The sequence below is a fragment of the Phyllobates terribilis genome, unplaced genomic scaffold, assembly GCF_046119375.1.
Source record: "Phyllobates terribilis strain yellow unplaced genomic scaffold, ASM4611937v1 Scaffold_6__1_contigs__length_29720123, whole genome shotgun sequence".
In the NCBI taxonomy this organism is placed as follows: domain Eukaryota; kingdom Metazoa; phylum Chordata; class Amphibia; order Anura; family Dendrobatidae; genus Phyllobates; species Phyllobates terribilis.
The window spans coordinates 24,810,331-24,836,666 of NW_027362766.1; positions in this window are offsets into that span (position 1 = coordinate 24,810,331).

A 26,336-nucleotide genomic window follows, 5' to 3' on the forward strand; every position below is an offset into this window, starting at 1 on the left:
ATGGTCCATCTCCCTGATGCCTTCACACTGGGTTAATATTGTGGAAGCCGGGACACAGTTGGACACTGGGATGCAACACGTCCTTCAGACATAGAGGATTGCGAGTCCTGGGTCAATCAGGCTTCAACACAAAGTTCAGAAGGTAGACAGCTGCAGTGGCCGGCCTCCTACACAACGATTGAATTATTCATGATCATGAGGCCATCCATCTCCTTAGCTTTCTGTTCCTTGGAATGCAAGCGCATGTATGTAGTAGCGGCTAGGCCTGAGGTGGTCAGCGTTTTGGCGTATATCCTACCTCCTGCGAGGATTGCTGGATGTTTTCCTGCTACTATCCCAGTTCTACGACTCCCGTTAAAACAAAGCTTCAGGTGATAAATTATGGATGAGGTGGTGGCAAAGGAGAAAGAGCAGGAGGAACAGGGACCATTCACATCAATATCAGGCCAGTCAACCACACATGTCTTGTAGGATATGTTTCTGTACCAAAAGGAGCGGTTCGGATACACAGTTATTGTGCATACAGTGAGTGCAATACCTACCAAAAATTTCGAGGCACTCCAATGCCCCTTGGAAGTGACATGGAGGTCAGAGGGCCTTAACTAAACCGTTTTTTCCATTTACAGCAACTGGGTCTCATGTACACTGTTGGACTAAGCAGTGAATGGAACGCTTTCCAAAAATTATGAGGAACTCCAATGCCCCTTGAAACAGACGTGGATTACAGCGTACAAAAAACCTTCTACCCATTATTGAGGAGTGGGTCTCCCTTAGTGTCCGCCTATGCATTGAAAAGCAAAAGCTGACTAAAATTAGGAGGAAACGAAATGCCCGTTGGAAGAGTCGTGGAGGTTAGAGTTAATAAAAAACAACATTTCAATGCCCCTTGGAAGAGTTGTGGAGTTCAGAGTGGTTTAACAAGACGCTTTTAATGCCCCTTGGAAGAGACGTGGAGGTCAGAGTGGTTTAACAAGACAGTTTTAATGCCCCTTGGACGAGACGTGGAGGTCACAGTAGCTTAACAAGATGGTTTTAATGCCCCTTGGAAGAGTGGTGGAGGTCACAGTAGCTTAACAAGACAGTTTTAATGCCCCTTGGAAAAGACGTGGAGGTCAGAGTGGTTTAACAAGACGGTTTTAATGCCCCTTGGAAGAGACTTGAAGGTCACAGTAGCTTAACAAGATGGTTTTAATGCCCCTTGGAAGAGTGGTGGAGGTCACAGTAGCTTAACAAGATGGTTTTTATACCCCTTGGAAGAGTGGTGGAGGAACAGTAGCTTAACATTACGGTTTTAATGCCCCTTGGAAGAGTGGTAGAGGTCACAGTAGCTTAACAAAACAGTTTTACTGCCCGATGGAAGAGACATGGAGGTCAGAGTGGTATAACAAGATGGTTATAATGCCCCTTGGAAGAGTGGTGGAGGTCACAGTAGCTTAACAAGACAGTTTTAATGCCCCATTGGAAGAGTGGTGGAGGTCACAGTAGCTTAACAAGACAGTTTTAATGCCCCTTGGAAGAGACGAGGAGGTCACAGTAGCTTAACAAGATGGTTTTAATGCCCGTTGGAAAAGTGGTGGAGGTCGCAGTAGCTTAACAAGATGGTTTTAATGCCCCTTGGAAGAGCGGTGGAGGTCGCAGTAGCTTAACAAGATGGTTTAAACATCCCTTGGAAGAGACGTGGAGGTCACAGTGGAATAAAAAGACAACATCAATGCCCCTTGGAAGAGTGGTGGAGGTCGCAGTGGAATAAAAAGACAATATCAATGGCTCTTGGAAGAGCGGTAGAGGTCGCAGTAGCTTAACAAGACAGTGTTAATGCCCCTTGGAAGAGACGTAGAGGTCACAGTGGAATAAAAAGACAATAACAATGCCCCTTGGAAGAGCGGTGGAGGTCGCAGTAGCTTAACAAGATGGTTTTAATGCCCCTTGGAAAAGCGGTGGAGGTCGCAGTAGCATAAAAAGACGGTTTTAGTGCACCTTGAAAGAGCGGTGGAGGTCGCAGTAGCTTAACAAGACTGTATTAATGCCCCTTGGAAAAGTGGTGGAGGTCGCAGTAGCTTAACAAGACGGTTTAATTTCCCCTTGGAAGAGACGTGGAGGTCACAGTGGAATAAAATGACAATATCAATGCCCCTTGGAAGAGTGGTGGAGGTCGCATTGGATTAAAAAGACAATATCAATGCCCCTTGGAAGAGTGGTGGAGGTCTCAGTAGCTTAACAAAATGGTTTAAATGCCCCTTGGAAAAGACTTGGAGGTCACAGTGGAATAAAAAGACAATATTAATGCCCCTTGGAAGAGCTGTGGAGGTCGCAGTAGCTTAACAAGACTGTTTCAATGCCCCTTGGAAAAGTGGTGGAGGTCGCAGTAGCTTAAAAAGACGGTTTTAATGCCCCTTGGAAGAGCGGTGGAGGTCGCAGTAGCTTAACAAGACGGTTTTAATGCCCCTTGGAGAAGAGGTGGAGGTTGCACTAGCTTAACAAGACGGTCTAAATGCCCCTTGGAAGAGACGTGGAGGTCACAGTGGAATAAAAAGACAATATCAATACCCCTTGGAAGAGTGGTGGAGGTCGCAGTGGAATAAAAAGACAATATCAATGCCCCTTGGAAGAGTGATGGAGGTCGCAATAGCTTAACAAGATGGTTTAAATGCCCCTGGGAAGAGACGTGGAGGTCACAGTGGAATAAAAAGACAATATCAATGCCCCTTGGAAGAGAGGTGGAGGTCGTAGTAGCTTAGCAAGATGGTTTAAATGCCCCTGGGAAGAGACGCGGAGGTCACAGTGGAATAAAAAGACAATATTAATGTCCCTTGTAAGAGCGGTAGAGGACGCAGTAGCTTAACAAGGCGGTTTAAATGCCCCTTGGAAATGTGGTGGAGGTCGCCGTAGCTTAACAAGACGGTTTTAATGCCACTTGAAAGAGACGTGGAGGTCACAGTGGAATAAAAAGACAATATCAATGCCCCTTGGAAGAGCGGTGGAGGTTGCAGTAGCTTAACAAGATAGATTTAATGCCCCTTGGAAAAGTGGTGGAGGTCTCAGTAGCTTAACAAGATGGTTTAAATGCACCTTGGAATTGACGTGGAGGTCACAGTGGAATAAAAAGACAATATCAATGCCCCTTGGAAGAGTGGTGGAGGTCACAGTAGCTTAACAAGACGGTTTTAATGCCCCATGGAAAAGTGGAGGAGGTCGCAGTAGCTTAACAAGATGGTTTTAATGCCACTTGGAAAAGTGGTGGAGGTTGCAGTAGCTTAACAAGATGGTTTAAATACCCCTTGGAAGAGACGTGTAGGTCACAGTGGAAGAAAAAGACAATATCAATGCCCCTTGGAAGAGTGGTGGTGGTCGCAGTGGAATAAAAAGACAATATCAATGCCCCGTGGAAGAGCGGTGGAGGTCGCAGTAGCTTAACAAGATGGGTTTAATGCCACTTTGGAGAGACGTGGAGGTCACAGTGGAATAAAAAGACAATATAAATGCCCCTTGGAAGAGTGGTGGAGGTCGCAGTAGCTTAACAAGATGGTTTAAATGCCCCTGGGAAGAGACGTGGAGGTCACAGTGGAATAAAAAGACAATATCAATGCCCCTTGGAAGAGTGGTGGAGGTCGCAGTAGCTTAACAAGATGGTTTAAATACACCTGGGAAGAGACGCGGAGGTCACAGTGGAATAAAAAGACAATATTAATGCCCCTTGTTAGAGCGGTAGAGGTCGCAGTAGCTTAACAAGGCGGTTTTAATGCCCCTTGGAAATGTGGTGGAGGTCGCAGTAGCTTAACAAGACGGTTTTAATGCCACTTGAAAGAGACATGGAGGTCACAGTGGAATAAAAAGACAATATCAATGCCCCTTGGAAGAGCGGTGGAGGTCGCAGTAGCTTAACAAGATGGTTTTAATGCCCCTTGGAAAAGCGGTGGAGGTCGCAGTAGCTTAAAAAGACGGTTTTAGTGCACCTTGAAAGAGCGGTGGAGGTCGCAGTAGCTTAACAAGACTGTTTTAATGCCCCTTGGAAAAGTGGTGGAGGTCGCAGTAGCTTAACAAGACGGTTTAATTTCCCCTTGGAAGAGACATGGAGGTCACAGTGGAATAAAATGACAATATCAATGCCCCTTGGAAGAGTGGTGGAGGTCGCATTGGATTAAAAAGACAATATCAATGCCGCTTGGAAGAGTGGTGGAGGTCTCAGTAGCTTAACAAAATGGTTTAAATGCCCCTTGGAAAAGACTTGGAGGTCACAGTGGAATAAAAAGACAATATTAATGCCCCTTGGAAGAGCTGTGGAGGTCGCAGTAGCTTAACAAGACTGTTTCAATGCCCCTTGGAAAAGTGGTGGAGGTCGCAGTAGCTTAACAAGACGGTTTTAATGCCCCTTGGAAGAGCGGTGGAGGTCGCAGTAGCTTAACAAGATGGTTTTAATGCCCCTTGGAGAAGAGGTGGAGGTTGCACTAGCTTAACAAGACGGTCTAAATGCCCCTTGGAAGAGACGTGGAGGTCACAGTGGAATAAAAAGACAATATCAATGCCCCTTGGAAGAGTGGTGGAGGTCGCAGTGGAATAAAAAGACAATATCAATGCCCCTTGGAAGAGTGGTGGAGGTCGCAGTAGCTTAACAAGATGGTTTAAATGCCCCTGGGAAGAGACGTGGAGGTCACAGTGGAATAAAAAGACAATATCAATGCCCCTTGGAAGAGCGGTGGAGGTCGTAGTAGCATAGCAAGATGGTTTAAATGCCCCTGGGAAGAGACGCGGAGGTCACAGTGGAATAAAAAGACAATATTAATGCCCCTTGTAAGAGTGGTAGAAGACGCAGTAGCTTAACAAGGCGGTTTAAATGCCCCTTGGTAATGTGGTGGAGGTCGCCGTAGCTTAACAAGACGGTTTTAATGCCACTTGAAAGAGACGTGGAGGTCACAGTGGAATAAAAAGACAATATCAATGCCCCTTGGAAGAGCGGTGGAGGTTGCAGTAGCTTAACAAGATAGATTTAATGCCCCTTGGAAAAGTGGTGGAGGTCTCAGTAGCTTAACAAGATGGTTTAAATGAACCTTGGAATTGACGTGGAGGTCACAGTGGAATAAAAAGACAATATCAATGCCCCTTGGAAGAGTGGTGGAGGTCACAGTAGCTTAACAAGACGGTTTTAATGCCCCATGGAAAAGTGGAGGAGGTCGCAGTAGCTTAACAAGATGGTTTTAATGCCCCTTGGAAAAGTGGTGGAGGTCGCAGTAGCTAAACAAGATGGTTTTAATGCCCCTTGGAAGAGCGGTGGATGTCGCAGTAGCTTAACAAGACGGTTTTAATGCCCCTTGGAAAAGTGGTGGAGGTTGCAGTAGCTTAACAAGATGGTTTAAATACCCCTTGGAAGAGACGTGTAGGTCACAGTGGAAGAAAAAGACAATATCAATGCCCCTTGGAAGAGTGGTGGTGGTCGCAGTGGAATAAAAAGACAATATCAATGCCCCGTGGAAGAGCGGCGGAGGTCGCAGTAGCTTAACAAGATGGGTTTAATGCCACTTTGGAGAGACGTGGAGGTCACAGTGGAATAAAAAGACAATATAAATGCCCCTTGGAAGAGTGGTGGAGGTCGCAGTGGAATAAAAAGACAATATCAATGCCCCTTGGAAGAGTGGTGGAGGTCGCAGTAGCTTAACAAGATGGTTTAAATGCCCCTGGGAAGAGACGTGGAGGTCACAGTGGAATAAAAAGACAATATCAATGCCCCTTGGAAGAGTGGTGGAGGTCGCAGTAGCTTAACAAGATGGTTTAAATACCCCTGGGAAGAGACGCGGAGGTCACAGTGGAATAAAAAGACAATATTAATGCCCCTTGTTAGAGCGGTAGAGGTCGCAGTAGCTTAACAAGGCGGTTTTAATGCCCCTTGGAAATGTGGTGGAGGTCGCAGTGGCTTAACAAGACGGTTTTAATGCCCCTTGGAAGAGCGGTGGAGGTCGCAGTAGCTTAACAAGACGGTTTTAATGCCCCTTGGAAAAGTGGTGGAGGTTGCAGTAGCTTAACAAGACGGTTTAAATCCACCTTGTAATTGACGTGGAGGTCACAGTGGAATAAAAACACAATATCAATGCCCCTTGGAAGAGCGGTGGAGGTCGCAGTAGCTTAACAAAACGGTTTTAATGCCCCATGGAAAAGTGGAGGAGGTCGCAGTAGCTTAACAAGATGGTTTTAATGCCCCTTGGAAGAGCGGTGGAGGTCGCAGTAGCTTAACAAGACGGTTTTAATGCCCCTTGGAAAAGAGGTGGAGGTTGCAGTAGCTTAACACGATGGTTTAAATACCCCTTGGAAGAGACGTTTAGGTCACAGTGGAAGAAAAAGACAATTTCAATGCCCCTTGGAAGAGCGGTGGAGGTCGCAGTAGCTTAACAAGATGTGTTTAATGCTTCTTTGGAGAGATGTGGAGGTCACAGTGGAATAAAAAGACAATATCAATGCCCCTTGGAAGAGCGGTGGAGGTTGCAGTAGCTTAACAAGATGGTTTTAATGCCGCTTGGAATAGGGGTGGAGGTCGCAGTAGCTTTACAAGACGGTTTTAGTGCCCCTTGGAAGAGCGGTGGAGGTCGCAGTAGCTTAACAAGATGGTTTTAATGCCCCTTGGAAAAGTGGTGGAGGTCGCAGTAGATTAACAAGATGGTTTAAGTGCCCCTTGGAAGAGACGTGGAGGTCACAGTGGAATAAACAGACAATATCAATGCCCCTTGGAAGAGTGGTGGAGGTCGCAGTGGAATAAAAAGACAATGTCAATGACCCTTGGAAGAGTGGTGGAGGTCTCAGTAGCTTAACAAGACGGTTTAATTTCCCCTTGGAAGAGACATGGAGGTCACAGTGGAATAAAAAGACAATATTAATGCCCCTTGAAAGAGTGGTGAAGGTCATAGCAGCTTAACAAGACGGTTTAAATGCCCCTTGGAAGAGACTTGGAGGTCACAGTGCAATAAAAAGACAATATCAATGCCACTTGGAAGAGCGGTGGAGGTCGCAGATGTTTAATAAGACGGTTTTAACGACACTCGGAAAAGTGGTGGAGGTCGCAGTAGCTTAATAAGACGGTTTTAACCTCACTTGGAAAAGACGAGGAGGTCACAGTGGAAGAAAAAGACAATATCAATGCCCCTTGGAAGAGCGGTGGAGGTCGCAGTACCTTAACAAGACGGTTTTAATGCCCCTTGGAAAAGTGGTGAAGGTCGCAGTAGCTTAACAAGATGGTTTAAATGCTGCTTGGAAGGGACGTGGAGGTCACAGTTGAATTAAAAGACAGTATCAATGCCCCTTGGAAGAGCAGTGGAGGTCACAGTAGCTTAACAAGACGGTTTTAAGGCACCTTGGAAAAGTGGTGGAGGTCTCAGTAGCTTAACAAGACGGTTTTAATGCCACTTGGAAGAGACGTGGAGCTCACAGTGGAATAAAAAGACAATATCAATTCCAAATGGAAGAGGGGTGGAGGTCGCAGTAGCTTAATAAGATGGTTTTTATGCCCCTTGGAAAAGTGGTGGAGGTCGCAGTAGCTTAACAAGACGATTTAAATGCACCTTGGGAGATACGTGGAGATCACAGTGGTGTAAACAGGCAATATCAATGCCCCTTGGAAGAGTGGTGGAGGTCGCAGTGGAATAAAAAGACAATATCAATGCGCCTTGGAAGAGTGGTGAAGGTCTCAGTAGCTGAACAATACGGTTTAAATGCCCCTTGGAATTGACGTGGAGGTCACAGTGGAATAAAAAGATAATATCAATGCCCCTTGGAAGAGCGGTGGAGGTCGCAGTAGCTTAACAAGACGGTTTTAAAGCCCCTTGGAAAAGTGTGGAGTACCCAATAGTTATCAAAACGGTTTTAATGACCCTTGATAGGGTGGTGGAGGTTGCAGTAACTTAACAAGACGGTTTTAGTTCCCCATGGAAAAGTGGTGGATGTCGCAGTAACTTAACAAGACAGTTATAATGCCCCTTGGAAGAGACGTGGAGGTCACAGTGGAATAAAAGTATAACATCAATGCCCCTTTGAAGAGCGTTGGAGGTCCCAGTAGCTTAACAAGACGGTTTTAATGCCCCTTGGAAATGTGGTGGAGGTCGCAGTAGCTTAACAAGATGGTTTTAATGCCCCTTGGAAAAGTGGTGGAGGTCGCAGTAGCTTAACAAGATGGTTTAATTGCCGCTTGGAAGAGACGTGGAGATCACAGTGGAATAAAATGACAAAATCAATGCCCATTGGAAGAGCGGTGGAGGTCGCAGTAGCTTAACAAAACGGTTTTGATGCCCCTTGGAAAAGTGGTGGAGGTCGCAGTAGCTTAACAAGATGGTTTAAATGCCCCTTGGAAGAGACGTGGAGGTCACAGTGGAATAAGAATACAATATGAATGCCCCTTGGAAGAGACGTGGAGGTCGCAATAGCTTAACAAGATGGTTTTAATGCCCTTGGAAAAGTGTGGAGTTCGCAGTAGCTTAACAAGATGGTTCTAATGCCCCTTGGAAGAGCGGTGGAGGTCGCAGTAGCTTAACAAGACGGTTTTAATGCCCCATGGAAAAGTGGTGGAGGTCGCAGTAGCTTAACAAGACAGTTTTAATGCCCCTTGGAAGAGACGTGGAGGTCACAGTGGAATAAAAAGACAATATCAATGCCCCTTGGAAGAGCGGTGGAGGTCCCAGTAGCTTAACAAGACGGTTTAAATGGCCCTTTGAAAAGTGGTGGAGGTCGCAGTAGCTTGAAAAGACGGTCTTAATGCCCCTTGGAAGAGCGGTGGAGGTCACAGTAGCTTAACAAGATGGTTTTAATGCCCCTTGGAAAAGTGGAGGAGGTCGCAGTTGCTTAACAGGTCGGTTTAATTGACGCTTGGAAGAGACGTGGAGGTCACAGTGAAATAAAATGACAATATCAATGCCCCTTGGAAGAGCGGTGGAGGTCGCAGTAGCTTAACAAGACGGTTTTAATGCCCCTTGGAAAACTGGTGGAGGTCGCAGTGTAATAAAAATACAATATCAATGCCCCTTGGAAAAGTGGTGGAGGTCACAGTAGCTTAACAAGATGGTTTAAATGCCCCTTGGAAGATACGAGGAGGTCACAGTGGAATAAGAAGACAATATGAATGCCCCTTGGAAGAGCGGTGTAGGTCGCAGTAGCTTAACAAGACACTTTTAATGCCCCATGGAAAAGTGGTGGAGGTCGCAGTAGCTTAACAATACAGTTTTAATGCCCCTTGGAAGAGACATGGAGGACATAGTGGAATAAAAAGACATTATCAATGCCTCTTGGAAGAGCGGTGGAGGTTTCAGTAGCTTAACAAGACGGTTTTAATGCCCCTTGGAAAAGTGGTGGAGGTCGCAGTAGCTTAACAAGACAGTTTTAATGCCCCTTGGAAGAGACGTGGAGGTCACAGTGGAATAAAAAGAAAATATCAATGCCCCTTGGAAGAGCTGTGGTGGTCCCAGTAGCTTAACAAGACAGTTTTAATGCCCCATGGAAAAGTGGTGGAGGCCGCAGTAGCTTAACAAGACAGTTTTAATTCTCCTTGGAAGAGACGTGGAGGTCACACTGGAATAAAAAGACAATATGAATGCCCCTTGGAAGAGCGGTGGAGGTCCCAGTAGCTTAACAAGACGGTTTTAATGCCCCTTGGAAAAGTGGTGGAAGTCGCAGTAGCTTAACAAGACGGTTTTAATGCCCCTTGGAAGAGCGGAGGAGGTTGCAGTAGCTTAACTAGACGGTTTTAATGCCCCCTGGAAAAGTGGTGGAGGTTGCAGTAGATTAGCAAGACTGTTTAATTGCCGTTTGGAAGAAACGTGGAGGTCACAGAGGAATAAAATGACAATATCAATGCCCCTTGGAAGAGTGGTGGAGGTCGCACTGGAATAAAAAGACAATATCAATGTCCCTTGGAAGAGTGGAGGATGTCTCAGTAGTTTAAGAAGATGGTTTAAATGCCCCTTGGAAGAGACTTGGAAGTCACAGTGGAATAAAAACACAATATCAATACCCCTTGGAAGAGCGGTGGAGGTCGCAATAGCTTAACAAGATGGTTTTAATGCCCCTCGGAATAGTGGTGGAGGTCGCAGTAGCTTAACAAGATGGTTTCAATGCCCCTTGGAAGAGATGTGGAGGTTGCGGTAGCTTAACAAGACAGTTTAAATGCCCCTTGGAAGAGACGTGGAGGTCACAGTGGAATAAAAAGACAATATAAATGCCCCTTGGAAGAGTGGTGGAGGTCGCAGTGGAATAAAAAGACAATATGAATGCCCCTTTCAAGAGCTGTGGAGGTTCCAGTAGCTTAACAAGACAGTTTTAATGCCCCTTGGAAAAGACGGGGAGGTCACAGTAGAATAAAAAGACAATATCAATGCCCCTTGGAAGACCGGCGGAGGTCGCAGTAGTTTAAGAAGACAGCTTTAATGCCCCATGGAAAAGTTATGGAGGTCGCAGTAGCTTAACAAGACGGTTTTAATGCACCTTGGAAAAGTGGTGGAGATCGCAGTAGCTTAACAAGATGGTTTAATTGCAACTTGGAAGAGACCTGGAGGTCACAGTGGAATAAAAAGACAATATTAATGCCCCTTGAAAGATTGGTGGTGGTCGCAGTAGCTTAACAAGACTGTTTAAATGCCCCTTGGAAAAGTGGTGGAGGTCGCAGTAGCTTAAAAAGACAGTTTTAATGCTCCTTGGAAGAGACGTGGAGGTCACATTGGAATAAAAAGACAATATGAATGCCCGCTGGAAGAGCGGGGGAGGTCCCAGTAGCTTAACAAGACGGTTTTAATGCCCCTTGGAAGAGTGGTGGAAGTCGCAGTAGCTTAACAAGACGGTTTTAATGCCCCTTGGAAGAGCGGAGGAGGTTGCAGTAGCTTAACAAGATGGTTTTAATGCCGCTTGGAAAAGTGGTGGAGGTTGCAGTAGCTTAACAAGACGGTTTTAATGCACCTTGGAAAAGTGGTGGAGGTCGCAGTAGCTTAACAAGACGGTTTAATTGCACCTTGGAAGAGACCTGGAGGCCACAGTGGAATAAAAAGACAATATTAATGCCCCTTGAAAGATTGGTGGTGGTCGCAGTAGCTTAACAAGACGGTTTAAATGCCCCTTGGAAGAGACTTGGAGGTCACAGTGGAATAAAAAGACAATATCAATGCCGCTTGTAAGAGCGGTGGAGGTCGCAGTAGCTTAAGAAGACGGTTTTAATGAACCTTGGGAAAGTGGTGGAGGTCGCAGTAGCTTAAAAAGATGGTTTTATAGCCCATTGGAAGAGCGGTGGAAGTTGCAGCAGCTTAACAAGACGATTTTAATGCTCCTTGGAAAAGTGGTGGAGGTTGCAGTAGCTTAATAAGTCGGTTTTAATTCAACTTGGAAAAAACGTGGAGGTCACAGTGGAATAAAAAGACAATATCAATGCACCTTGGAAGAGCGGTGGAGGTCGCAGGAGCTTAACAAGATTGTTTTAATGCCCCTTGGAAACGTGGTGGAGGTCGCAGTAGCTTAACAAGATGGTTTTAATGCCCCATGGAAAAGTGGTGGAGGTCGCAGTAGCTTAACAAGACAGTTATAATGCCCCTTGGAAGAGACATGGAGGTCACAGTGGAATAAAAGGATAATATCAATGCCCCTTGGAAAAGTGGTGGAGGTCGCAGTAGCTTAACAAGACTGTTTTAATGCCCCTTGGAAACGTGGTGGAGGTCGCAGTATCTTAACAAGACAGTTTAATTGCCCATTGGAAGAGACGTGGAGGTCACAGTGGAATAAAAAGACAATATCAATGCCTCTTCGAAGAGTGGTGGAGGTCGCAGTGGAATAAAAAGACAATATCAATGCCCCTTGAAAGAGTGGTGATGGTCGCAGTAGCTTAACAAGACGGTTTAAATGCCCCTTGGAAAAGTGGTGGAGGTTGCAGTAGGTTAAGAAGACGGTTTTAATGTACCTTGGAAAAGTGGTGGAGGTGGCAGTAACATAGTAACATAGTAACATAGTTTGTAAAGCCGAATAAAGACTTGCGTCCATCAAGTTCGACCTGTTAGTTCTGTAATTGCTAAAGTTGATCCAGAGGAGGGCAAAAACCCCAAATGATTTGGCCAATCTTCACCTGAGGAAAAATTCCCTCCCGACTCTGAAACCAGCAGTCAGAATAAATCCCTGTATCAACTTACTATTTTATTTTATTTTTAAGTATATGCTGAAATCTGCCTGGTATCTAGAAATGCATCCAGTCCCCGCTTGAACTGGTGTAGTGAATCTGACATTACCGTCTCCTCACTCAGTGAATTCCATATTCTCACTGCTCTTACCATAAAGAACCCCTTCCTATGCTGGTGCTGAAACCTTTTCTCTTCCAGTCTTAGTGAATGCCCTCTTGTTACCGTAATATCCCTCCTTTTGAACAAATCCCTGGCAAGGTCTCTATACTGTCCCCTAACATATTTGTACACATTTATTATGTCCCCCCTCAACCTTCTCTTTTCCAGGCTGAATAGTCCTAGTTTTGCCAACCTCTCTGGGTATTGCAGTCCCTCCATTCCCTTTATTAATTTTGTTGCCCTCCATTGTACCCTTTCAAGCTCATTTATATCCTTTCTATATATTGGGGCCCATAACTGAGCACAGTATTCCAAGTGTGGTCTGACCAGTACTTTGTACAGTGGAAGAACAATGTTCTCATCCTTTGCAGCTATACCTCTTCTGATACATCCCATTATCCTGTTTGCCCTTACAGCAGGGGCCTGACTTTGGGCACTCGAATTTAGTTTGCTATCAATCAAGATGCCCAAGTCCTTCTCCATCTCTGAATTCCCCAATGATTTCCCATTCAGTGAGTACTGGTGACTTCCATTTTTCCTTCCCATATGTATGACCTTACATTTCTCCTCGTTAAATCTCATTTGCCATTTAATGCTCCACATACCCAGCTTATCCAAATCCCTCTGTAGGTCTGCACTGTCCTCTTTTGTATTAATTGTTTTACATAACTATGTGTCATCTGCAAATATTGATATTTTACTATTTATCCCATTGACTATGTCGTTAATAAAGATATTAAATAACATTGGGCCTAGTACAGACCCCTGTGGTACCCCACTAGTGACGCTTACCCAATCTGAGTATATTCCATTTATAACCACCCTCTGCCTTCTATCCTTTAGCCAGTTAGCTACCCACTTGCAGACATTTTCCCCCAGCCCCATCATTCTCATTTTGTATACAAACCTATTATGTGGCACGCTATCGAACGCTTTTGAGAAGTCGAGATACATGACATCCACTGGTTCCCCCTGATCTACTCGAGAGCTAACCTCCTCGTAGAAGTCAATCAGGTTTGTTTGGCAGGAGCGATTCCTCATGAATCCATGTTGGTTCGGGGTTAATAGATTATTAGCATCAAGATGCTCCGTAATTGCCTCTTTAATGAAGCCTTCAAAAATTTTGCCCACAACGGACGTCAGACTCACCGGCCGATAGTTTCCGGCGTCACTTTTCGCTCCCTTTTTGAATATTGGCACTACATTCGCCTGTCGCCAATCAAGTGGCACAGACCCAGTCTCAACAGAGTCCTTAAATATAAGATATAACGGTCTGTCTATCACATTACTTTGTTCCCTTAGTACCCGTGGGTGTATGCCATCAGGTCCTGGTGATTTGGTTATTTTAATGTTACTGAGGCATTTCTGTACCCCAGCTTGGGTTAGATTTGTCATACTTAGTGGAGGATTAAGTTTGTCACTTCTCATTTCTCCTGTTAGTTCGATTTCCTTTGTGAAAGTTGTCGAAAAAAAATTATTTAATAGATTAGCTTTATCCTCTTCTTTCTCTATGATTTTGCCTTCCTCACTTTTTATCGGTCCAATATTATCCGATTTAATCCTTTTACTATTTATATACGTAAAGAACAGTTTGGGATTTGATCTACTTTCCCTAGCAATACGTTTCTCTGTTTCCTCCTTCGCTATTTTTATTTGTTTTTTACAGGTTCTCGTTTCTTCCTTGTAACACATTAGTGCCTCCTTACTGTTTTCCTGTTTTAATCTCTTGAATGCCTCTTTTTTGCTATTTAACGCCCCTTTTACGTTCTTGTTCAACCATATTGGTTTCCTCTTATTTCTGGCCCTTTTATTCCCATACGGTATATACCTCTCACACTGAGTATTCAGAATTCTTTTGAAGGTTTCCCATTTACTATTCGTATTCCTTTGATTAAGAACTTTGTCCCAGTCAATAAGTTGAAGGCTTTCTTTCAGCTGATCAAACTTCGACCTCCTAAAGTTTAATGTTTTTGTTGTTCCCTTATTGATAACCCTACTGAAGGGCATTTTGAAGTCAATAATATTATGGTCACTATTACCTAGGTGCCCCCCTATCTGTACCTCAGTTATTCTATCAGGCCTATTAGTCAATATTAAGTCCAACACGGCCTTCCCTCTCGTTGGTTCCTGCACTAGTTGGGAGAGATAATTATCCTTAATATTTGTCAAGAACCTTTTTCCTTTCTGAGATCTACAGGTTTCTGTTTCCCAGTCAATATCCGGGTAGTTGAAATCCCCCATTACAATCACTTCATTATGTTTTGCTACTTTGTCTATTTGTCCTAATAGCAGATTCTCATTCTCCTCTGTTATATTGGGTGGCTTATAGCAGACCCCCAGTAATATTTTATTATTATTTTTAGTTCCCTCTATCTCTACCCACATGGACTCGACCCCCTCTTCTCCCTCTCCTATATCTTCCCTTAGTCTGGGTTTTAGACATGACTTTACATATAAGCAGACTCCTCCGCCTTTCCCCTGTTTCCTGTCCCTTCTAAATAAACTATAATCTAATAAATTCACCGCCCAGTCGTAGCTATCGTCTAGCCAAGTCTCTGTTATACCTACGATGTCATACCTCTCCTCCGATATAAGCGCCCGCAGCTCATCCGCCTTATTGGTCAGGCTTCTTGCGTTGGTCAGCATGCAAGATAAAACTTTGGGGTTATTTAGCATCCTATTCTTCTCTAACGATCTAACTGTACTAACCCCACCCCCCTCTCCATCCTCATTATATTCACTTCTCCCCTTCCCCCTTGCTTGCCTCACATCCCACCTATTTCCTTGGTCCCCCCCCCCCCGTCTCTAGTTTAAAAACTCCTCCAACCTATTAGCCCTAAGCCCAGTAGCTTAACAAGATTGTTATAATGCCACTTGGAAGAGCGGTGGAGGTCGCAGCAGCTTAACAAGACGGTTTTAATGCCCCTTGGAAAAGTGGTGGAGGTTGCAGTAGCTTAAAATGCCGGATTTAATGCAACTTGGAAAAGACATGGAGGTCACAGTGTAATAAAAAGACAATATCAATGCACCTTGGAAGAGTGGTGGAGGTCGCAGTGGAATAAAAAGACAATATCAATGCCCCTTGAAAGAGTGGTGATGGTGGCAGTAGCTTAACAAGACGGTTTAAATGCCCCTTGGAAAAGTGGTGGAGGTTGCAGTAGATTAAGAAGACGGTTTTAATGAACCTTGGAAAAGTGGTGTAGGTCGCAGTAGCTTAACAAGATTGTTTTAATGCCACTTGGAAGAGCGGTGGAGGTCGCAGCAGCATAACAAAATGGTTTTAATGCCCCTTGGAAAAGTGGTGGAGGTTGCAGTAGCTTAATAAGATGGACTTAATGCAATTTGGAAAAGACGTGGAGGTTACAGTGTAATAAAAAGACAATATCAATGCACCTTGGAAGAGGGGTGGAGGTCGCAGCAGCTTAACAAGATGGTTTTAATGCCCCTTGGAAAAGTAGTGGAGGTCGCAGTAGCTTAACAAGACCATTTTAGTGCACCTTGGAAGAGCGGTGGAGGTCGCAGTAGCTTAACAAGATGGTTTTAAGGCCCCTTGGAAAAGTGGTGGAGGTCGTAGTAGCTTAACAAGACGGTTTAAATGCCACTTGGAAGAGCCGTGGAGGTCACAGTGGTATAAACAGACAATATCAATTCCCCTTGGAAGAGTGGTGGAGGTCGCAGTGGAATAAAAAGACAATATCAATGCCCCTTGGAAGAGGGGTGGAGGTCGCAGCAGCTTCACAAGATGGTTTTATTGCCCCTTGGAAAAGTGGTGGAGGTCGCAGTAGCTTAACAAGACGGTTTAATTGCTGCTTGGAAGAGACGTTGAGGTCACAGTGGAATAAAATGACAATATCAATACCAATTGGAATAGCGGTGGAGGTCGCAGTAGCTTAACAAGACGGTTTCAATGCCTCTTTGAAAAGTGGTGGAGGTCGCAGTGGAATAAAAATAAAATATCAATGCCCCTTGGAAAAGTGGTGAAGGTGGCACTAGCTTAACAAGATGGTTTAAATGCCCTTTGCGAGAGACGAGGAGGTCACAGTGGAATAAGAAGACAATATGAATGCCCCTTGGAAGAGCGGTGGAGGTCACAGTAGCTTAACAAGATGGTTTTAATGCCCCTTGGAAAAGTGTGGTATTCGCAGTAGCTTAACAAGACGGTTTTAATGCCCCTTGGAAGAGCGTTGGAGGTCGCAATAGCTTAACAAGACGTTTTTAATGCCCCATGGATAAGTGGTGGAGGTCGCAGTAGCTTAACAAGACAGTTTTAATGCCCCTTGGAAAAGACGTGGAGGTAACAGTGGAATAAAAAGACAATATCAATGCCCCTTGGAAGTGGGGTGGAGGTCCCAGTAGCTTAACAAGATGGTTTTAATGCCCCTTGGAAAAGTGGTGGAGGTCGCAGTAGCTTAAAAAGACGGTTTTAATGCCCCTTGGAAGAGACGTGGAGTTCACAATGAACAAAAATGACAATATCAATGCCCCTTGGAAGAGCGGTGGAGGTCTTAGTAGCTTAACAAGATGGTTTTAATGCCCCTTGGAAAAGTGGTGGAGGTCGCAGTAGCTTATCAAGACAGTTTTAATGCCCCATGGAAGAGACGTGGAGGTCACCTTGAAATAAAAAGACAATATCAATGCCCCTTGGAAGAGCGGAGGAGGTCCCAGTAGCTTTACAAGACGGTTTTAATGCCCCTTGGAAAAGTGGTGGAGGTCGCAGTAGCTTAGCAAGATGGTTTAAATGCCCCTTGGAAGAGACGTGGAGGTCACAGTGGAATAAGAAGACAATATGAATGCCCCTTGGAAGAGCAGTGGAGCTCGCAGTAGCTTAACAAGACGGTTTTAATGCTCCTTGGAAAAGTGTGGAGGTCCCAGTATCTTAGCAAGACGGTTTTCATGCCCCTTGAAAGAGCGGTGGAGGTCGCAGTAGCTTAACAAGATGGTTTTAATGCCCCAATGGAAAAGTGGTGGAGGTCGCAGTAGCTTAACAAGATGGTTTTAATGCCCCTTGGAAGAGCGGTGGAGGTCGCAGCAGCTTAACAAGACGGTTTTAATGCCCCTTGGAAAAGTGGCGGAGGTCGCAGTAGCTTAATAAGACAGTTTTAACGCCACTTGGAAAAGACGTGGAGGTCACAGAGGAATAAAAAGACAATATCAATGCACCTTGGAAGAGCGGTGGAGGTCGCAGTAGCATAACAAGATGGTTTTAATGCCCCTTGGAAATGTGGTGGAGGTCGCAGTAGATTAACAAGACGGTTTTAGTGCACCTTGGAAGAGCGGTAGAGGTCGCAGTAGCTTAACAACACGGTTTTAATGCCAATTGGAATAGTGGAGGAGTTCGCAGTAGCTTAACAAGAAGGTTTAAATGAACCTTGGAAGAGACGTGGAGGTCACAGTGGAAAAAACAAACAATATCAATGCCCCTTGGAAGAGTGGTGGAGGTCGTAGTGGAATAAAAACGCAATATCAATGCCCATTAGAAGAGTGGAGAAGGTCGCAGCAGCTTAACAAGACGGTTTAAATGACACTTGGAAGAGACGTGGAGGTCAAAGTGGAATAAAAAGACAATATCAATGCCCCTAGGAAGAGCGGTGGAGGTCGCAGTAGCTTATCAAGACGGTTTTAAGGCCCCTTGGAAAAGTGGTGGAGGCCGCAGTAGCTTAACAAGATGGTTTTTATTCCACTTGGAAGAGACGTGGAGGTCACAGTGGAATATGAAGACAATATGAATGCCCCTTGGAAGAGCAGTGGAGCTCGCAGTAGCTTAACAAGACGGTTTTAATGCCCATTGGAAAAGTGTGGAGGTCCCAGTATCTTAGCAAGACGGTTTTCATGCCCCTTGAAAGAGCGGTGGAGGTCGCAGTAGCTTAACAAGATGGTTTTAATGCCCCATGGAAAAGTGGTGGAGGTCGCAGTAGCTTAACAAGATGGTTTTAATGCCCCTTGGAAGAGCGGTGGAGGTCGCAGCAACTTAACAAGACGGTTTTAATGCCCCTTGGAAAAGTGGTGGAGGTCGCAGTAGCTTAATAAGACGGTTTTAACGCCACTTGGAAAAGACGTGGAGGTAACAGAGGAATAAAAATACAATATCAATGCACCTTGGAAGAGCGGTGGAGGTCGAAGTAGCTTAACAAGATGGTGTTAATGCCCCTTGGAAATGTGGTGGAGGTCGTAGTAGCTTAACAACACGGTTTTAATGCCAATTGGAATAGTGGACGAGTTCGCAGTAGCTTAACAAGAAGGTTTAAATGAACCTTGGAAGAGACGTGGAGGTCACAGTGGAATGAACAAACAATATCAATGCCCCTTGGAAGAGTGGTGGAGGTCGTAGTGTAATAAAAAAGCAATATCAATGCCCATTAGAAGAGTGGTGGAGGTCGCAGCAGCTCAACAAGACGGTTTAAATGACACTTGGAAGAGACGTGGAGGTCAAAGTGGAATAAAAAGACAATATCAATGCCCCAAGGAAGAGTGGTGGAGGTCGCAGTAGCTTAACAAGACGGTTTTAATTCCACTCGGAAGAGACGTGGAGGTCACAGTGGAATAAAAAGACAATATCAATTCCCATTGGATGAGCGGTGGAGGTCGCAGTAGCTTAACAAGATGGTTGAAATGCCCCTTGGAAAAGTGGTGGAGGTCGCAGTAGCTTAACAAGACGGTTTTAGTGCCCCTTGGAAGAGCGGTGGAGGTCGCAGTAGCTTAACAAGACAGTTTTAATGCCCCTTTTAAAAGTGGTGGAGTTCGCAGTAGTTTAACAAGATGGTTTAAATGCCCCTTGGAAGATATGTGGAGGTCACAGTGGTATAAACAGACAATATCTATGCCCCTTGGAAAAGTGGTGGAGGTCGCAGTGGAATAAAAAGACAATATCAATGCCCCTTGGAAGAGTGGCGAAGGTCTCTGTAGCTTAACAAGATGGTTTAAATGCCCCTTGGAATTGACGTGGAGGTCATAGTGGAATAAAAAGACAACATCAATGCCCCTTGGAAGAGCGGTGGAGGTCGCAGTAGCTTAACAAGATGGTTTTAATGCCCCTTGGAAAAGTGTGGCGTTCCCAGTAGCTAAAAAGACGGTTTTAATGCCCCTTGAAAGATATGTGGAGGTCACAGTGGTATAAACAGACAATATCTATGCCCCTTGGAAAAGTGGTGGAGGTTGCAGTGGAATAAAAATACAATATCAATGACCCTTGAAATAGTGGTGAAGGTCACAGTAGCTTAACAAGATGGTTTAAATGCACCTTGGAAGAGACGTGGAGGTCACAGTGGAATAAGACTACAAGATGAATGCCCCTTGGAGGAGCGGTGGAGGTCGCAGTAGCTTAACAAGATGGTTTTAATGCCCCTTGGAAAAGTGTGGAGTTCGCAGTAGCTTAACAAGACGGTTTTAATGCCCCTTGGAAGAGCGGTGGAGGTCGCAGTAGCTTAACAAGATGGTTTTAGTGCCCCATGAAAAAGTGGTGGAGGTCGCAGTAGCTTAAAAAGACAGTTTTAAGGACCCTTGGAAGAGACGGGAAGGTCACAATGGAATAAAAAGACTATATCAATGCCCCTTGGAAGAGCGGTGGAGGTTCCAGTAGCTTATCAAGACGGTTTTAATGCCCCTTGGAAAGTGGTGGAGGTCGTAGTAGCTTGACAAGATGGTTTTAATGCCCCTTGGAAGAGACGTGGAGGTCACAGTGGAATAAAAAGATAATATCAATGCCCCTTGGAAGAGCGGTGGAGGTCGCAGTAGCTTAACAAGACGGTTTTAATGCCCTTTGAAAGAGCGGTGGAGGTCGCAGTAGCTTAACAAGATGGTTTTAATGCCCCATGGAAAAGTGGTGGAGGTCGCAGTAGCTTAACAATACAGTTTTAATGCCCCTTGGAAGAGACGTGGAGGTAACAGTGGAAAAAAAAGACAATATCAATGCACCTTGGAAGAGCGGTGGAAGTCTCAATAGCTTAACAAGACGATTTTAATGCCCCTTAGAAAAGTTGTGGAGGTCGCAGTAGCTTAACAAGACAGTTTTAATGCCCCTTGGAAGAGACGCGGAAGTCACAGTGGAATAAAAAGACAATATCAATGCCTCTTGGAAGAGCGGTTGGGGTCGCAGTAGCTTAACAAGACGGTATTAATGCACTTGGATAAGTGGTGTAGGTTGCAGTTACTTAGCAAGACGGTTTTAATGCCCCTTGGAATAGCGGTGGAGGTCGCAGTAGCTTAATAAGACAGTTTTAATGCCCCTTGGAAGAGAAGTGAAGGTCACAGAGGAATAAAAAGACAATATCAATGCCCCTTGGAAGAGCGGTGGAGGTCGCAGCATCTTAACAAGATGGTTTTAATGCCCCTTGGAAAAGTGGTGGAGGTCGCAGTAGCTTAACAAGATGGTTTTAGTGCCCCTTGGAAGAGCGGTGGAGGTCGCAGTACCTTAACAAGACGGTTTTAATGCCCCTTGGAAAAGTGGTGGAGGTTGCAGTAGCTTAACAAGAAGGTTTAAATGCACCTTGGAAGAGAGGTGGAGGTCACAGTGGAATAAACAAACAATATCAATGCCCCTTGGAAGAGTGGTGGAGGTCGTAATGGAATAAAAAGACAATATCAATGCCCAATGGAAGAGTGGTGGAGGTCGCAATAGCTTAACAAGATGGTTTAAACGCCGCTTGGAAGATCGGTGGAGGTCGCAGTAGCTTAACAAGACGGTTTTAATGCCCCTTGGCAGAGCGGTGGAGGTCGCAGTAGCTTAACAAGACGGTTTTAATGCCCCATGGAAAAGTGGTGGAGGTCGCAGTAGCTTAACAAGACAGTTTTAATGCCCCTTGGAAGAGACGTGGAGGTCACAGAGGAATAAAAAAAAGACAATATCAATGCCCCTTGGAAGAGCGATGGAAGTCTCAGCAGCTTAACAAGACGGTTTTAATGCCGCTTGGAAAAGTGTGGCGTTCCCAGTAGCTAACAAGACGGTTTTAATCCCCCTTGAAAGAGTTGTGGAGGTCGCAGTAGCTTAACAAGACGGTTTTAATGCCCCATGGAAAGTGGTGGAGGTCGTAGTAGCTTAAAAAGACAGTTATAATGCCCCTTGGAAGAGACGTGGAGGTCACAGTGGAATAAAAAGATAATATCAATGCCCCTTAGAAGAGCGGTGGAGGTCGCAGTAGCTTAACAAGACGATTTTAATGCCCCTTGGAAAAGTGGTGGAGGTTGCAGTGGAATAAAAATACAATATCAATGACCCTTGAAATAGTGGTGAAGGTCGCAGTAGCTTAACAAGATGGTTTAAATGCCCCTTGGAAGAGACGTGGAGGTCACAGTGGAATAAGAATGCAAGATGAATGCCCCTTGGAGGAGCGGTGGAGGTCGCAGTAGCTTAACAAGACAGTTTTATTGCCCCTTGGAAGAGCGGTGGAGGTCGCAGTAGCTTAACAAGATGGTTTTAGTGCCCCATGAAAAAGTGGTGGAGGTCGCAGTAGCTTAAAAAGACAGTTTTAAGGACCCTTGGTAGAGACGGGAAGTTCACAATGGAATAAAAAGACTATATCAATGCCCCTTGGAAGAGCGGTGGAGGTCCCAGTAGCTTATCAAGACGGGTTTAATGCCCCTTGGAAAGTGGTGGAGGTCGTAGTAGCTTGACAAGATGGTTTTAATGCCCCTTGGAAGAGCGGTGGAGGTCGCAGTAGCTTAACAAGAAGCTTTTAATGCCCCATGGAAAAGTGGTGGAGGTTGCAGTAGCTTAACAAGACATTTTAATTGCCGCTTGGAAGAGATGTGGAGGACACAGTGAAATAAAATGACAATATCAATGCCCCTTGGAAGAGCGGTGGAGGTCCCAGTTGCTTAACAAGATGGATTTAATGCCCCTTGGAAAAGTGGTGGAGATCGCAGTAGCTTAACAAGACAGTTTTAATGCCCCTTGGAAAAGACGTGGAGGTCACATTGGAATAAAAAGACAATATCAATGCCCCTTGGAAGAGTGGTGGAGGTCCCAGTAGCTAAGTAAGATGGCTTTAATGCCCCTTGGAAAAGTGGTGGAGGTCGCAGTGGCTTAACAAGATGGTTTTAATGCCCCCTGGAAGAGAGGTGGAGGTTGCAGTAGCTTAACAAGAAGGTTTTAATGCCCCTTGGAAAAGTGTGGAGGTCGCAGTAGCTTAACAAGACGGTTTATTTGCCGCTTGCAAGAGACGTGGAGGTCACAGTGGAATAAAATGACAATATCAATGCCCCTTGGAAGAGTGGTGGAGGTCGCTTTGGAATAAAAAGACAATATCAATGCCCCTTGGAAGAGTGGTGGAGGTCTCAGTAGCTTAACAAGACGGTTTAAATGCCCCTTGGAAGACACTTGAAGGTCACAGTGGAATAAAAAGACAATATCAATGCCCCTTGGAAGAGCGGTGGAGGTCGCAGTAGCATAAGAAGAAGGTTTTAATGCCCCTTGGAAGAGCGGTGGATGTCGCAGTAGCTTAACAAGACTGTTTTAATGCCCCTTGGAAAAGTGGTGGAGGTAGCAGTAGCTTAACAAGACGGTTTAATTGCCACTTGGAAGAGACGTGGAGGTGGCAGTCTAATAAAATGACAATATCATTGCCCCTTGGAAGAGCGGTGGAGGTCGCAGTAGCTTAACAAGACTGTTTTAATGCCCCTTGGAAAAGTGGTGGAGGTTGCAGTGGAATAAAAATACAATATCAATGACCCTTGGAAAAGTGGTGAAGGTCGCAGTAGCTTAACAAGGTGGTTTAAATGCCCCTTGGAAGAGACGTGGAGGTCACAGTGGAATAAGAAAACAATATTAATGCCCCTTGGAAGAGCGGTGGAGTTCGCAGTAGCTTAACAAGACGGTTTTAATGCCCCTTGGAAGAGCAGTGGAGGTCGCAGTAGCTTAACAAGATGGTTTTAATGCCCCTTGTAAGAGAGGTGGAGGTCACAGTGGAATAAAATGACAATATCAATGCCCCTTGGAAGAGTGGTGGAGGTCGCAGTGGAATAAAAAGACAATATCAATGCCGCTTGTAAGAGAGGTGGAGGTCGCAGTAGCTTAACAAGACGGTATTAATGCCCTAGGATAAGTGGTGTAGGTTGCAGTTACTTAGCAAGATGGTTTTAATGCCCCTTGGAATAGCGGTGGAGGTCGCAGTAGCTTAATAAGACAGTTTTAATGCCCCTTGGAAGAGAAGTGAAGGTCACAGTGGATTAAAAAGACAATATCAATGCCCCTTGTAAGAGCGGTGGAGGTCGCAGTAGCTTAAGAAGACAGTTTTTATGCCCCTTGGAAAAGTGGTGGAGGTCGCAGTAGCTTAACAAGACGGTTTTAATGCACCTTGGAAAAGTGGTGGATGTCTCAGTAGCTTAACAAGACAGTTTAATTGCCCCTTTGAAGAGACGTGGAGGTCACAGTGGAATAAAAAGACAATATCAATGCCCCTTCAAAGAGTGGTGGAGGTCGCAGTGGAATAAAAAGACTATCAATGCCCCTTGAAAGAGTGGTGGAGGTCGCAGTAGCTTAACAAGACGGTTTAAATGCCCCTTGGAAGAGACTTGGAGGTCACAGTGGAATAAAAAGACAATATCAATGCCCCTTGGAAGAGCAGTGGAGGTCGCAGTAGCTTAACAACAAGGTTTTAATGAACATTGGAAAAGTGGTGGAGGTCGCAGTAGATTAAAAGTTTGTTTTAATGCCCCTTGGAAGAGCGGTGTAGGTCACAGCAGCTTAACAAGATGGTTTTAATGCCCCTTGGAAAAGTGGTGGAGGTCGCAGTAGCTTAACAAGATAGTTTTAGTGCACCTTGGAAGAGCGGTGGAGGCCGCAGTAGGTTAACAAGAAGGTTTTAATGCCCCTTGGAAAAGTGGTGGAGGTTGCAGTAGCTTAACAAGAAGGTTTAAATGTACCTTGGAAGAGAGGTGGAGGTCACAGTGGAATAAACAAACAATATCAATGCCCCTTGGAAGAGTGGTGGAGGTCGTAGTGGAATAAAAAGACAATATCAATGCCCAATGGAAGAGTGGTGGAGGTCGCAATAGCTTAACAAGATGGTTTAAATGCCGCTTGGAAGAGCGGTGGAGGTCGCAGTAGCTTAACAAGACGGTTTTAATGCCCCTTGGCAGAGCGGTGGAGGTCGCAGTAGCTTAACAAGACGGTTTTAATGCCCCATGGAAAAGTGGTGGAGGTCGCAGTAGCTTAACAAGACAGTTTTAATGCCCCTTGGAAGAGACGTGGAGGTCACAGAGGAATAAAAAAAAGACAATATCAATGCCCCTTGGAAGAGCGATGGAAGTCTCAGTAGCTTAACAAGACGGTTTTAATGCCGCTTGGAAAAGTGTGGCGTTCCCAGTAGCTAACAAGACGGTTTTAATCCCCCTTGAAAGAGTTGTGGAGGTTGCAGAAGCTTAACAAGACGGTTTTAATGCCCCATGGAAAAGTGGTGGAGGTCGTAGTAGCTTAAAAAGACAGTTATAATGCCCCTTGGAAGAGACGTGGAGGTCACAGTGGAATAAAAAGATAATAACAATGCCCCTTGGAGGAGAGGTGGAGGTCGCAGTACCTTAACAAGACGGTTTTAATGCCCCTTGGAAAAGTGGTGGAGGTTGCAGTGGAATAAAAATACAATATCAATGACCCTTGAAAAAGTGGTGAAGGTCGCAGTAGCTTAACAAGATGGTTTAAATGCCCCTTGGAAGAGACTTGGAGGTCACAGTGGAATAAGAAAACAATATGAATGCCCCTTGGAGGAGCGGTGGAGGTCGCAGTAGCTTAGCAAGATGGTTTTAATGCCCCTTGGAAAAGTGTGGAGTTCGCAGTAGCTTAACAAGACGATTTTAATGCCCCTTAGAAGAGCGGTGGAGGTCGCAGTAGCTTAACAAGATGGTTTTAATGCCCCATGGAAAAGTGGTGGAGGTCACAGCAGCTAAAAAAGACAGTTTTAAGGACGCTTGGAAGAGACGTGGAGGTCACAATGGAATAAAAAGACTATATCAATGCCCCTTGGAAGAGCGGTGGAGTTCCCAGTAGCTTATCAAGACGGTTTTAATGCCCCTTGGAAAAGTGTTGGAGGTCGTAGTAGCTTGACAAGATGGTTTTAATGCCCCTTGGAAGAGCGGTGGAGATCGCAGTAGCTTAACAAGACGCTTTTAATGCCCCCTGGAAAAGTGGTGGAGGTTGCAGTAGCTTAACAAGACGTTTTAATTGCCGCTTGGAAGAGACGTGGAGGACACAGTGAAATAAAATGACAATATCAATGCCCCTTGGAAGAGCGGTGGAGGTCGCAGTAGCTTAACAAGACGTTTTTACTGCCCCTTGGAAAAGTGTGGAGGTTGCAGTATCTTAACAAGACAGTTTTAATGCCCTTTGAAAGAGCGGTGGAGGTCGCAGTAGCTTAACAAGGTGGTTTTAATGCCCATTGGAAGAGAGGTGGAGGTTGCAGTAGCTTAACAAGACGGTTTTAATGCCCCTTGAAAAAGTGTGGAGGTCGCAGTAGCTTAACAAGACGGTTTATTTGCCGCTTGGAAGAGACGTGGAGGTCACAGTGGAATAAAATGCCAATATCAATGCCCCTTGGAAGAGTGGTGGAGGTCGCTTTGGAATAAAAAGACAATATCAATGCCCCTTGGAAGAGTGGTGGAGGTCTCAGTAGCTAAACAAGACGGTTTAAATGCCCCTTGGAAGAGACTTGAAGGTCACAGTGGAATAAAAAGACAATATCAATGCCCCTTGGAAGAGCGGTAGAGGTAGCAGTAGCGTAAGAAGATGGTTTTAATGAACCTTGGAAGAGCGGTGGAAGTCTCGGTAGCTTAACAAGACGGTTGTAATGCCCCTTAGAAAAGTTGTGGAGGTCGCAGTAGCTTAACAAGACAGTTTTAATGCCCTTTGAAAGAGCGGTGGAGGTCGCAGTAGCTTAACAAGACGGTTTTAATGCCCCATGGAAAAGTGGTGGAGGTCGCAGTAGCTTAACAATACAGTTTTAATTCCCCTTGGAAGAGACGTGGAGGTCACAGTGGAAAAAAAAGACAATATCAATGCCCCTTGGAAGAGCGGTGGAAGTCTCGGTAGCTTAACAAGATGGTTTTAATGCCCCTTAGAAAAGTTGTGGAGGT